We start from the raw sequence: 13,923 nt of genomic DNA, 5'->3' as shown, positions 1-13,923 counted from the left end.
GACCACAGCACCCGCAAAAACATTTTCCCAGGGGACCTTACTCATTAAATTCCTGAACAACCTAAAGTCTACTCTCCTCATATCCAGCACTGAGGTTTTGTTGGCATTCTTCCTCCTGTCAACAGAGATTTTAAAGTCAATCACCTCACGGTTGCTGTGGTCAAGAGAGCCATCAATCTGCACTTTGCTCTGTTGACAAGCAGCAGATCGAGGAGGACATTTTTCTGAGTCGTCTCCCTTAGGTCCTGTTCCATGAAGTTGTCATCCAGGTATTTTAGGAATCTTCTGGCCCAGATTGTACCAGCTGTGTGATGATTCTGGTTAATTTCTGGCAAGTTGAAGTGTTCCTTATTTCCTCAAAGAATAATTCATTGGAATCATTGTCCTGACTGGGAGGTCTATTGTAGACTCCCATGACGACATCTGCATTATTTATTTACCCCTTGATTCCTACCCAGAGGCTCTCAGCTGTGCCGTTGCTAACTGTGAGCTCCAACATTCTAATCCTTCTACTACATACAGTGCCACCCCTCTGCCTCTTCAGTCCTACCTATCCCTCCTAAAGAGCCTGTGGCAGGGACTCATTCCACCAGGTTGCACTCTGGCCAATGATGTCAAATCTCTGGGACATGTGGAGGACAAAAGCCAAAACTGAAATATTTTCCTGCCTTTCCTGAGGTTGGCTACTTTCCAAATTGTACAGATTTGAAAGACGTTAACTCGCAAAAGAACATTCTTATCTTTATGGTAGTTGATTTTTTTAATTTTTTGGTCAGAATTCCTTTAGATTGACACAAGGTACAGTAGTCTTTTAATTAGGTGCTCAATTATTTGATCATAATGTATGAAGAATGCTATTTCTCAGTCACAAAGCAGCTCATTGATTTTTAATCCATATAAACCAGGCTGTGGAACAGGAGCAATCATCTAGATTCCTAACATGTGCAGCTGGGTAACATATTTTTTTCCACTGAAGAGTTCTTCTATGAAATGGTAATAATAAAGCTATTCCGAAAAGTGGAGTTATCACATTGCATTTTTCACTCTCCTGTGGGTTTAGACCATTGCTGTTGCTGATGTTCTCTATTTCACTCATGGAAGTGATTGTCTTGTGATAGTTATACTTCCCCTCTCGTACCTTTTGTTTAATATTGCAAGTGAGTAACTCAGCATATCAAGTCCATTTGAGGTAATCTCTGAGATGTGTAATTGTACAATATTCCACTGTTGGTACTCAGTACCTCATGTAGTAGTTTTTCTCTGTGTATTTGAAATACACAATGCAGAAATTACGTATAATATTTCTAAATATAATTTCTGTTTAGCTATAATTTTCTGAGTCAATATGATTATTAGTACTCTTGTGAGTGAAAGTGAAATGCTCCCCTAATCCTGAGAAATTAACAGACAGTATTTGCTTCACTATTTATTACGGTGTGCTTTTAGTCTAATAGTAATGTACTGTAGGTGGTACTTACAACTTTTAGAGCAATTTGAGTAATTCAAGTAGTGCCTCTTTGACCTGGTGAGTGGTAGTCTCACTGCGGAAGATGCCTTGAGCTCTTTCTGATTTACTTTTAAGCACAGCTGCCTTTTACAGTATTAACATGTTTTCAAGATCACAGTTATTTACCACTAAGTCACGGTAAATTGAGATACTCACAGATGAACATAAGGAAAATATAAAATAATGTCAAAATCAGACATGAGAAACTCCTGCCTTCCAGATTTCTGTCTGATCCATAATAGGAGATCTCCCCCTGGAGCACCACAAATCCAGAAAGGATTCAGTAGCAGATGTCAGGAATTTGCTGTTTCTCAGGAGAGGAGGAAGGAGGCATTGAAATGTGTGAGATATTTGATAACTGAATATTAGGCTGACAAATGTGTCACAGGGCAGCGAAACAGTGCTCAACATTGTTGCTAGTGGTTGTGAGGACTGTCTTCATGATCACTGGGTGAATTTCTTTACTAGCAGTTCCTGTCAATGGACATCAAAGAATTTGAGACAACTGGCATTTTCAGAATAGATAGGTAATTGAATTGGCTGAGCAGTGTGCCAAGAAAACTATTGAAGAGCTCCTATAAATATACATCCTATTACATTGACATTGTATATTTAAATAAGATCTCTTCTTGCATCTATAAACAGGACTAAGATTAAAAAGATTTTCTCAGGTAGTCTATATGCATTTAATATTTAGTCTATGCTCATTTGATTTAACTGAGCATTAAAAAAGAAATCATTTGATAAAGAGAGGAAGATATTGCTACTCACAGTGAGTAGACAGGATCTGCAGATGAACATTGTGCTGTTTGTTCATCTGTTATGTAACTAAGAATATTTCTGAAACTTTGAAAAGGAGATGGCCCACAAGGCTTGAAAAATAATGCATTCAGGAATTTAAAATCTCCATTAACACAATGGTAGATATTTGGATCATTATAATAATTACCATGATTACAGTAATGAAATTGGCTATTATAACACAGTTTTGGTTTCAAGGCTTTGTACTTTTTACAATTATGCTGAAAGCTTATGACAAAATTGCCTAACATGAGACAGATTTCAAATCTGTGTTTAGCCTTTCAAGACTGTGTTTGAGTAATTTTTAACTTTCAAAAGAGTGCCCATTAAAAGTGCTAGTGGGGGAGTGCCTGCTAGCAGTGATTTATCAGCTCAAATCCAAGGCTTAAGTGAAATTCATGGTAGAAAGAGGTGGAATAATTCAAACTGCAATCAAAATGTAAGTAAGCCACATTTTTATACTTTTAAAGCGTAAAATCACCACTTTTTCGTATCTGATTACCTTCGTCAGTTTAAGACAACCTAAACATAATTCACTTTGGAGCTGATATCCGCAAGCTCAATTCATCAGCAAATAAAGAACAGCAGCCAGGAGCATGCTTTGGTGATAGTTTTTAAACTAAATTATTGCTCAAATGGGCATGGAAAGCAGAATAAAACCTCTCAAAGTTGGAAGATGAATAGGCAAGTTCACAATTATTAAGTAGATTAATTGACTTTTTAGTAAAAATATAATCTATAAAAATTAACTTCTGAATGAAGATAATTTAAAATGAAAATCAACATATTTCAAGAATACTTATAAAGTGACAGGGCAGTCTTCTGCTTTTTCAACATTAGAAGTTTGATCTAAATATATGCAAAATAAGTCTGTAGTCATAATTTCCAACTCCATACTGACTGACATATTTTTCTTCCCTTTATTTCATACTTCAGTTTGTGATTTATGTTTTTTACGTTCCTGAATTTGTTATAGAACTTCTTCCTTCACACCTTAGGACCCATCATTTAATTTTTGCTCATACATATCTCAATCTCCCATTTAGCCTAAATCTTGTTATGTTTCACCTTTACCACTGGATCACCCTACTTATCACATTCCCATCCATGAAAGGCTTTGCATTGAAAGGCACCTGAGCCTGTCCTGGTGACCACATCCCTCCCTCTCTGCAGCCCTGCAGGGGTTCCCCGTCTGTGGCTCCACCAAACACAGTAGCTGAATCTGCTACTCCCTGCTGCAGTGAGATTACCTGCCTTCACTTCAACACCTCTATTTCCCCCTAAATGTTGTTTTTCATTCTCATGATTCCTATGGAATACTTCCTTCTTCTTGTTTTCTCTAATTAGACTAAAGCTTTATTGAACAGGGACAGTTTCTAATAACATGCATGCACAGTGCCCAATTCAATAATGTTCTGACTGCAGCAAGAACCTCTCTGTTTTATGCACTTATGAGCCAGAATAACCCATTGTGTAAAGGCACACCTGTCTACAGCAAAGCCACATAAAAAAATGGAGTAGTCAGCACCTGTGCTGTAAAATATTGCTGAGCTGCCAGCTAGTGGTCCTTGACACATCACCAGGGCAAGGATTGCACTCATTTTTGGATCTACTGCAAAATTGCTTATCAGCTCAGTTGACTCCTCTATCCATAAATATGATGTAAAACAAGTAATAAATAACATTTCCAATAATTAATTCTTCCTGGAACTGTATTCTCTGGATAAGGATAACTCCTGGAATGATACTGTTGTATAAGTTGGGCTTCACTCCACTTGCTGGCTGATGAAGAAAGGAGGAATTTATAGTCAAGGTCTTTCTAGAAGATTTGGATTTCTGTCACTGTAAAGACACTCCTTGTCTTTAAGTCTAATGAGGGGAAGGAAAGGAACACAAATGTTCCTGCTTTAGGTGTGAAAGAAAAGAAGAAGATTGATGGCTTGTGATGCTTTTTGGTCCTACTTTGCAGCTGAGCTTATGCGCATTAAAACTTAACATTTCTCTTTTCTATACTGGGTGTGTTGCAGCACCTCTGCAGATGCCCTAGAAAAAAAAGAAAAAAAAAAATCCCTATATCTGAATACTTATTTTAAGGAAAAACTCTCAAGGTGTTGCTAAGGAAATGAATATGAAGGCAGATATCTCAGACTATTTCTGCTCAGAGATGAGATTCACAAATCCTTGCAACCAGTTCCTCTCCACTCACTTGTGTGTAAGAGACCTCCTTAATTCTTTTGAGTTTAATGAATTATAAAAGCTCCTTGGTAAAACAGAGCTAAAAATGGAATTTGTTATCTAATGAAAGTCACTTAACCATTATCAGTATCTTGGCACTCTGTCTAGGTTGAGAGTCTATTGGGACTAACTTACTGAAGCCCTATTATTGAGGTATTAATCATATCAGACTTCCAGCCATGTCTGTCAACTGCTCAAAATAAGTCTAACATTATTCTTTTTCACATGCAATGTCTCCAACTTTCCAATTGTCAGATAAGAAAGAAAAAAACTGATGCTGCACTCATTTTGAATTCAAATCCAATACCACATTCATTCCCAATCTAGTACATTTAACACATTATGAACCTAATTCTCTGTGGGTATAAATTAGTGCAGCTTCACTTATACCAATAGCAGGCTCTGCTGATTGACATCAACTGAGACCTGCAAAGTACACACAAGTAACAAGCGCAAATATGGAGACAAGTAGAACCCTTCCACATCTTTACTTTCATTTGTGAGCTGCAGGTTAGGGGGCCTTGCTACTCTAACACTGATTCTTTTTTAAGTGAGATTATAATTTTAGTATCTTTCCTAGCATAGGTGATTCTCTCTTTTCCTCCAAGGTGGAGAAAAGTTGTTCAGAAAACATTTCAGAACAAAAAAGTTTCAGCTCTCAGGGTTGCATATTGTAGGGACATGCTAAGCCATAACATTCAGATACAAGTTATGAGTCGTCCTAAAAGTTAGGAGTATGCTAATTGACATATAACAACAATATTGTTTCAACTGCCAAAAGATTTTCCTCTTTTTGACTTTTCCTAACTGGTATTATCTATCCCACAAAATTTCTTTTACTGTCTGCCATTTGCACAAACTCTCCGACAAAGGAGAACAGCCCTTTCCACAAACAAATGAATTACTTCATCTCCCATCTGCTTTTTCCCCCCCCTTAGATCATACTCATTTCTAATTCCCACAACTTCTTTTGCTACTGTAGTCTACCTCCATTCAGCATAGCACTGGTAACACGCTGGCCATGTGATATCTAATCACTTAGGCTCATCTGTCTGCTCATTTTTTTTATAAGGGTGCAAAAGCCTGGAGTAGAAGCTCCAGGCTTACATTCTTTTGGAGCTGTCTGTGCAAGGTTGCTGTTATGTCATACTTTCCTGTCGCTACGCATTAAACACTCAGACACTAGCATGGGGCAGTGCCTCAGAGCTTTTTCTCCTTAGTGAACTAAGATCAAAACCCCTTTTTGTCTTCTGGGAAAAACTTGCCTCCTCTTTTACTACCTTTGTTTTCCAAGAGACAGAAGATAGATTTGTACATCTTAGCTCTTCAGACTTTACCTCAACCCAGATTCTTACCTGCCAAAATTATTTTATAACATGAGGCAGTTCTACTTCTACTCCATTAAAACTCATTTTTCTCACTACCTATATGAAAGATAAAACTCTTGGTTAATGGCTGTTGCCAGGATAAGCAGCTATTTTCAGGCCCAAAATCACCCCTTTTCCTTAGGTTGTATTGTAAACGTACAACTGATCTGACCCCGGTTTTCTAAGTCAAATACAGTCTCATCAGCCAGCTACCTAGATATGATTCACATTTTGAGAGGTCTTTCTAGCAGGCTCCTATGTGGATCATAAGTACCCATGTATGTGCCATCATCCCACGTACCCATTATCCACGATAATATGGCAAAAGAGAATTCATTTGTTATCCTTCCTCTGGCTTTTCAGGACCACAAGTCTCATTTGTATGGTGGTGTGCACCAGAAAGGTTCTTTATCTGTGAAAGATATATACAGCTATGACTGCATCCTACACCTGCTGAGCAACTCTGCAAAACTTTCTTCCCCCTTCCCTCCTCTTTAATAAGCAGTTACCATTTCCCTCTGAGAAGTACTTTGTGTTGCCTATACAGTCTTCCTTGTCTGACTACAGCACCCTGCTGTTCTTCCTCCTTAGGGAACTAACTATGCTGCCATACCAAAAGCTTCAACAAGGTGAGTGTGCTCATTTTTTGCAGAAACAGTGCAAAAAAAATGAATAAAAAATTCAGATGCCACTGGCATATCACACACCACTTGGAAAAGTAGCAGCAGCAAGATACTGCTAATATAGGTTGGTCAAGTCTGCAGGAGTGCGAGCAAGTCCTGCTGCGTCAGTCAACTGCTTGTTGCACTCAGTCTATAGAACTGGGACTTGAACATGAGACAACCTCTCCTGTCCCCTAACATCATACCTGTCTGAGAATCCAGATGCTTTGTTTTGCAGTCAAATGAAAGTGTGAGCCAACACACAGTTATTCTGGACAACTGGGACATTTGGGCTTGAGTATGAACTTGAAAGTGAGGTAACATGACAGCAGAGGACACCCAAGGAGTAAAATTTCTTAAGTGGTATTTGTGTTTTGGTTCTCTTCAGCTAATCTTTGTGGGAATGGTAGTATAACAAATCCAACTGTGAAGACAGTAAGACTTTACAACTCCTGTATTTCTTCCCAAATGCTAGAAAATGCATCAAAAGTCAAAACAATACAAATGCATGAGCTTGATATCACTTTTCATTTAGAAAATTGTGTACCAGCCAAAGCTGTGACATGCAACCTTCCTTTGTATATAAAAGCAAAATCACCTGTTAAGCTATGTGTGTCTGAAATTCATGAAGTCACTGCAAATGAAAAATATTGAACATAAAAACAAAGGATGTAAAACAAATAATAATCTTTCAATGTTTTTACTGCCCTTATTAATGTTTCTTACTTTTCTATTGTAAATATAGAATTTTGTCTTAGAACACCTCCTGTTTTAAAATGCTGTTATTGAGAAACTGCATAGTAAGATTTGGAATTAATGAGAAAAAAAAACCATTTATGTTATAAGAAAAGGGCATCTTGTCTGATAAGAAGGAAAAAAATTATTTATTCTATGTTAAAATTTATAAAGTGCTGTTTAGTTAGTTTTCTGTTTTTCACATCCACGACTTTAGTGTATGTGACATACAACTGTTTAATCATCTATAAATGGATTGGTCATTTGTTAGTGGTCCTCACTGGACACAATATGAATGCAATGCTTCTGAAAGACCTGTAAAGACCACTAAAATTTCTCTGATTTTTTTTTAAAAAAGCATTTTTTTAATCAGAAAAATGTGTGCACTTATGCAAGGGAAGATAATAATATCTTCATTACAGTAGAACCTTGTTAATCTACATTAATGATAGGGAAAGCTATGGTGAATTAAAGAATTTTGCAAATTAACATCAAAGTGAATAAATAATGAAGACTAGAGGACAGTTAATCCACAAAAGTTTCATTAATTCCTTTTAATAGTTTGACTATAATTATCTGTGATTTTGTTATTCTTTAGTTAAGAGCTAGCAAAACATCTGATGTATGCTATGATGCTAAAAATGATTTCTGCTCTGCAAAGTTTACAGTCAAGAGGACACCTGCAGAAAAAAAAACCATACTGGAAAACACACAGAGGAGCATGACCTGTCATTCTTCCTCATCATTACTCACATCTCTTTGCTGGGGTGTTCCAGCAGTGAGGATGATAATGTTCACATGTATACTGGAACACAGCCTATAAAAATGAAGTATTTAAATTAGAGACTGGAAGAAACTGAATGGAGTTTTGGGCTGCTTATTCAATGCACATCTAAGTGGAATACAGACTAATGAGGTTTTGAAGTATGATGTGACCAAAGTAAAATATATCGAAGAATAATTTCCTTTAAATTATTTTAACTTAAAGGTGAATATGGACTCATCTTTAAAGATCTTTTCAAATAGGTCCCGAGATCTTAAAAAAATTAGGAGTTTGTGTTTTGACTACCAAAAGTGGTATTTTATGCTGCTTTTTCATAGAATCATAGAATGGGTGAGGTTAGAAATGACTGGAGGTCACCTTGTCCAACCTCCCCGCTCAAGCAGGGTCATCCTAGAGCACATTACCCAGGATTGTATCTGGATGGCTTTTGAATATGTCCAAGGAAGGAAACTCCACAATCTCTGTATGCAACATGCTCCAGTGTTCAATTTATCTCACAGTAAAGTTTTTCCTCATGTTCAGTTGGAACTTTCTGTGCATCAGTTTCTGCCTGTTGCCTCTTGTCTTATTGCCTATTGCTTTGCACTACCACAGCCTGGCTTCATCCTCTTTATATCATCCCTTCAGATACTTACAGACATTGATAAGGTCCCCTCTCAGTCATCTCTTCTCAAGGCTGAACAGGTCCAAATATCTCAGACTTTTCTCGTAAGAGAGATGCTCGAGTCCCTTAATCATTTTTGGTGCCCTCCACTTAAGACCCTCCACGATCTTCGTGTCCTGAGATGTCAAGGGAGACAGTGTTGAAAGCCTTTCTGAAATCCAGGTAGGCAACATCCACTGTTCTCCCCTTGTCTCTCCAGCCACTTCTCCCATCATAAAAAGCAATCGGGCTGGTTAAGCATAACTTTCCTTTGGTGAATCCATGCTGACAATGTCTGATCACCTTGTCTTCTATATGCTTAAAATGGCTTCTGGAATGTGCTGTTCTGTTATCTTTCCAGGGATTGAGGTGAGACTGGCTGGTCTGTAGTTCCCTGAGTCCTCCTTCTCACCCCTTTTGAAGACTGGGGTGTGATATTTGCTTTGTTTCAGTCCCTAGGCACCTCTCCTGACTGCCATGACCTTTCAAAGATGATTGAGAGTGTCATAACAGTGATGTCTTCCAGTTCACTTAGCACTCATGATTTCATCCTGGCAGGGCCCGTGGACTTGTAGATATTAAGTTTGACTAAATGATTTCTAACCCAAACCTCTTCAAACAAAGTAACGTCAACCTACCTCCAGACCTTCTTCCTGTTCTTCTGGGCCAGTGATTCCTGAGGGCTGGCCTTGGCAGTGAAGACTAAAGCAAAGAAGGTGTTCAATATTTCAGCTTTCTCTGAAACCTCAGTTGCAAAGGTAACTGTTTCATTCAGTAGTGGGTCCACATTTTCCTTAGTATTCCTTTTGTTATTGATTTATTTGATGAAATCCTTCTTTTTATCCTTGACATCCTTAGCCATATTTAATTCCAAATGGGCCCTGGCTGTCCTCATTTCATTTGTGCATACTCTGATAACATACTTATATTTATCCCAGGCAGCCTGTACCTGCTTCCACCTCATCTGTATCTCCTGCTTATGTATGAGTTTTTGTAGGAGTTCCTTGTTCATCCCTGCAAGTCTTCAGCCCCTTTTGCTCAATTTCTCACTCATGGGGATCCTCTATCCTGGATGAAGTTATCCTTTGACCCCTCTTCTCTCTAGGGCACATTCCCATACGATTATTCCATGAAGGTCCCTGAAGAGGTCAAAGTGAGCTGTCCTGAAGGTCAGGGGTGTAACCTTCTCAATGTGCTGCTTCCTTGCAGGATACTGCACTCCATGATCTTGCGGTCACTGTAGTCAAGGCTTCCCCCAACCCTCATATCTCCAGACATTCCTTGTTTGCTCCCATAAAGTCCAGCAGCAAATGTTTCCATGTTGGTTCCTCTGTCATGTGTTTCAGAAAATTATTGCGTTTTTAATCACAGTAATTGTGGAGAGGGGAAGGTGATAGGATTTATTTTGGTTTTATCAGATTGTAAAAATTATGGCAGTAACACTATAACAAATTCCCTCTTATATTGCTTCATTGTCAGTGGACATTTGGTCAGAAGCTTGGTTGTATCCGCCCCAGAAATGATAGGTGAACTTTCTAGTTGATTGCATGAAATGTCTAAACTAGAAGCAATTGTGGGTTTTTTCACTTTTGGTGTAAATTCTGACCCAGATACTGTGCTAGGGCACAGCAGGTCACAGTAGTACAGATGGTGTTGACCACACAAATAGCTTTGCAAGCCACCCTACCTTGCTTTCAGCTTGCCAAGTACTCCGGCTACCTCCAGCCTGCAACTGCCACCTGTTTCATCAAAGCTTCTTCCACCTGATTGTGGATTGTTAGGATGCCGATTAATTGAAAAGAAGCATGGAGTATGTGAGGAAGGCACAGGTATCTCTTTAAGTGTACCCCTATTCTGCTAAATAATCTAGCTTTGAATTCATTCCCAGGTGTAGTCTTCTGCTCATCTACTTTGCATACATATTAGATAAGACTCAGGCTCTCCTGAACTAGCTATGTCCTTCTGAGAAAAAAGTCATGGATTATTTCAAGGGATAGTTCACTCAGGATTTCTGATCCCATAGGTAGGGTGGATAAAAGCATTGGTAGCTCTGTTTCTGCAGAAACATCTTAACTCATTACTGCACAATTATGAAATATTTGTAACCTCTGTAATTGATGTGGCACTTTTTTGTGCAGTTTCAGAAAAACATGAGCACGTGTACATGATAAAAGTCCTCAAGGTGTTCAAGTCTGCATTAATCTCAATGCTAGCTAATATTTCAGCCAACTTTGTCATATTTGAATAAACTGCAGTGGTCACTGAAGTACAAACTTTCTCTACAGTTGGCACCACACTGGTTACACATGCAGCTACAAATATACACTCTGATAATTTTTATTTGTAGATACAACACATTTCATTTGTATTTGGACTTGTCTGTCCTAATTTGGGAGGCATATGAACTTCTCCATCAATTCTGTGAACATGTACAAGTACAGTTTGTGTTGATATAATGGCCTTTGTTTGCATGGCAGTGTTTCTTCTTCATTGCCATAACTAGTGTGCACCAGAATTGCCAGTTGATAAATGAAGAACCCATGAGCCTGTGTGTGGTCCAGCAGCTTCTTCTCTGCCATCCGCAACATGCAAAGGTTCAGGGTGTGTCCACCCTAACTCATGAATCGGTTCAAGGGGGGGTGCACTAAGGAGCTGGAAGACAGACTAAAAAAAACTGTTTCCCATCTAAGCAACTGCAATATTAATCAATTTGTGACAGTATGGACAGACAGTACATCTGGCTTTGCAGTGTGCTGGAACATTCTGGAATATGTGTCCAAGTCTGCAACAGTTGTGGAAAAAAAGCACCTCTGAAGGAACAGTACCTGCACTAATATTTGATTTATCTGAAAATGGGTCAGTTGAACAGCATAGGTCACAGAAATGGGATAGGACAAAACTGAGTGCTTGGGGATAGTGAAGAAATAATCAGAAAATGGAAAATACATGTAGTGCAGAAACAGAGATCAGATATAAAAAGGGGTATTCAGGGTCCAGATGAGTAGGAATGAAGGGCAAAGCATGATGGGATTTATAAGTTCAAGAAAAAATCTCTCCAGTAAGATGTTAATTTCACAAAAGATTTCAAGAATCTCAGTCTCCTGTTACACCAAATAGCAGCCAGAGGATAGAGCAGATGCAGTAAACCATTAAAAATGGAGGTTCATTTGATATTGATTTTTCTTGCTATTTTAGTGCATCACTTAATAAAAACCCTAATATGAGAAATACTATAGATATGTCACTCATCATATAGCTGCATTAAACAATGAGAACGTAGTGACATAGCAGGATGAGTGTAAACACTAAAATAACATACAGAGTAATTCTGCTCTCTCACCCAAGAGCTGAAGAAAATGAAGTGGTAGTAAGATTACAATGGCTGCAATCACTTTTATTTTATTCATACTCCACTGAAGTTTGATGCATGTGCTTCTTCCTGTGCTACACATTTGTGTTAGATAACAGGTGGTATTTTGGTAATGGGGATAGATATATGTGAATGCAGGATTAAAACTTCCTTACTTCTCTCAATGCTATTTATATTTCAAACCTTCTCATGTGCACTCATGTCACAGCATAATGTAGCTCTCATTTCAGTAATTGTGTTTTTCACTGTCAGCCTACTTGTTTTCTCTGTGTACTTTCATAAGTTTTTGTCCTTGATATTTTATTTCAATTTGTTTATTGCAATACTTCATCTCAGTTCTTTTTACTTGACATGGAGCAGTTATCTTTCTTCAGATCTTTTCACTTCCTTTTCTATTATTTTATTTCTCTGTCTCTTTATACTTTTCCTTATTCTTCTTTCCAATTCTTTTTCACTTCCCTTTCTTCCCTCCGCTCAGCTCTTTGACTGTACCTCTTCTTGTTGAACCTTTTATCTCTTGATTCCTCTTTTTTTTTTTTTTCCCATTAGTTGTTCAGCCCGACTTTTCTCATCTGTGGTTTCTTTCCAGCATTTTCATTTGTTTAGTTTGATACCTATAAAAAAATCCTCAAATATACCAAAATAGAGGAGAACTCATAACTAAATAATGAGGAACTGGATAACTGAGGAAAGGACAAAGGACAAAGCATGGAATAGGAAAGTATGGTGGTTTACAGGTGAAGATGGTCTATTTGGTGGCTGAATGGCATTGTGTACCACAAACTATTGGAATCACTGTAGCTTCCTTTCTGAGAATAAGGTCTGGGTCTAATGTGTGGATGAGGTAGATGGTCCTACCTGAGAAGAGAGCAGAGTGTTGTTGTTTTCTGTAAGCTCCATGACAAAGCTCCATGACAAAGCTTCATAACAAAGTTGAAACGACTGAGGGTTTTTTTCTTCTTAAGCTGCCCACAATACCTCTGAATTTTCTTCTTAAACGCTTTCTTTCCTGCAGCTCAGTGTTGTGAACGATAGGCATATCCGGTTGCAAAAGGTACAGCAGAAAGACTCCTTAGGTGGTATATTCTGCAAGGCACGATTCTTTCTGCTGTGCCTTTTCTCCTTGAGAGAGATCCTGCGTGCTTTCTCAAAATTATCAGCAGCGTTATAGATGGTGTGTCTCCAGACCTCCCAATTGGAGGCCAGAGTAGACCAGTGATGATGATCAACATGGCCAAGGCTTAGATGTTGTTTCAGGGAGTCCTTGTATCTTTTCTTCAGGGCTCCTCTCATGCGGCAGCCAGTGGCAAGTTCACCATAAAGCAGGATCTTAGGGAGGCGGTGGTCCTTCATCCTGGAGACGTGCTCTGCCCAGTGCAACTGTGTTCTCAGTAACATGGTCTCAATATTTGTGACTGCTGCTTGTTCTAGAACAGTCACATAATCTGACCAGTGGATGTTTAGGATTGTGTGGAGACAGCGTCGATGGAAGCATTCTAGGAGACGCAGGTGGTGACGGTAGATGACCCATGATTCAGATCCGTATAAGAGAGTAGACAGCACTATGGCTTTGTAAACACTGATCTTTGTACTTTTCTTCAAGTGTTTATTTCACCAAACCCTTTTATGAAGCTTTCTGAAGGCACTACATGCCTTTGCTAACCTGTTGTCTATCTCTCTGTCAATCTTACCATCCTAGGAGATGAGGCTACCTAGGTAATTAAACTGCTGGATTGATTTGAACTCTTATTGGCCAGTGGTGATATAGGGATGATGGAAGACTTCCTGAGGTGCTGGTTGATGGAGAACTTCTGTCTTC

Source organism: Pipra filicauda, unplaced genomic scaffold (genome assembly GCF_003945595.2).
Source record: "Pipra filicauda isolate LSUMZ 115617 unplaced genomic scaffold, ASM394559v2 scaffold162_size1660881_pilon, whole genome shotgun sequence".
NCBI classification, from domain to species: domain Eukaryota; kingdom Metazoa; phylum Chordata; class Aves; order Passeriformes; family Pipridae; genus Pipra; species Pipra filicauda.
Note: the sequence above shows the minus strand (reverse complement) of the source record.